Source organism: Palaemon carinicauda, chromosome 32, assembly GCF_036898095.1.
Source record: "Palaemon carinicauda isolate YSFRI2023 chromosome 32, ASM3689809v2, whole genome shotgun sequence".
In the NCBI taxonomy this organism is placed as follows: Eukaryota; Metazoa; Arthropoda; class Malacostraca; order Decapoda; family Palaemonidae; genus Palaemon; species Palaemon carinicauda.
Genome location: NC_090756.1, coordinates 62935366 through 62936722, shown reverse-complemented (window position 1 = coordinate 62936722; position 1357 = coordinate 62935366).

Below are 1357 nucleotides of genomic sequence, written 5' to 3'. Positions count from 1 at the left end.
TATATATACAGTACTTATATACTATAAATATATATAGTTATATATATATATATATATATATATATATATATATATATATATATATATATATATATACAGTACTTATATACTATAAATATATATAGTTATATATATATATATATATATATATATATATATATATATATATATATATATAAAAACATATTTATATACATATACATATAGACATAGATATGTATATATATATATATATATATATATATATATATATATATATATATATATATATATATATATATATATATATATATATATATATATTGATAAATGAAATAAACCCACAATCCATAAAAATTTAAACTAATTTTGAGCTTTGGGAAAGACCATCTCCATTCTTACAGAAGACAATTATGTGTAAATAAACAAACATATATACATTTTGTATATACTGTATATATCCTTTTGAGTGTGGATGCCTCATCGTATTGAAAGAATTTGAGTATCACCGTGATCAGCAAATACTAGTTTATTTTGAGTTGAGTGATCAGACAAAAATCTCCCACCATCACCATTGCCCAATATCTAACATGATGACGTGAACTGACCAAACCCCACACTTAAATAAGGACATGCCTCCGGCAGTGAACTTGAAACAGCAGCATTTGTCGTAATTTTTGTCGCATGTGTACGATAACCTCATTCAAAAATATCTTCCGAGATCCAAGAAAAAAACGTTTAACAAGGTGAGGAAGAAATGATAAAAAAAAAAACTATAATTGAAAAAGCTAAAAGACGAAAGGAGCAAATAAGACACGAGACATGTGTCACAACAATGAAAGGGTGGAGGGACACAATTTTCAAGAATTGTCTCGTATTCTTCCGGATAGAACATCTTCAACGTTTTCAACATCTTCAACATTGCCAGGGGAAAGTGCTTCGTAATTTCACCGTAACTTGAACGAATATTTTCTTACATCTCTCTGTGTAAAACAAAAGTCTATTTATTATCAATGATTATATCTTGCTAAGCTATATACATAATTGGCAAAGCAAAAGGCTATAAGCCCAAGGGAGCCGACAGGGAAAATAGCCCACCTAGGGAAGTAAATAAGAAAACAAATGGAATCATGTGCCTGAGTGTACCCTCAAGCAAGAGAACTCTAAATCAAGATAGTGCTAGACTATGGTACAGCGGGTATGGCACTACCAAAGACTATAAAATAATGGTTTGATTTTGGAATATCTTTCTCCTAGAAGAGCTTCTTACCATAGCTAAAGTCTCTTCTACCCTCACCAAGAAGAAATCATGCCCGGTGTCTTTGTGGGTTGTCATACCTGAGTATCTCATTATTAAAATGCTGAGATTTACTAACAT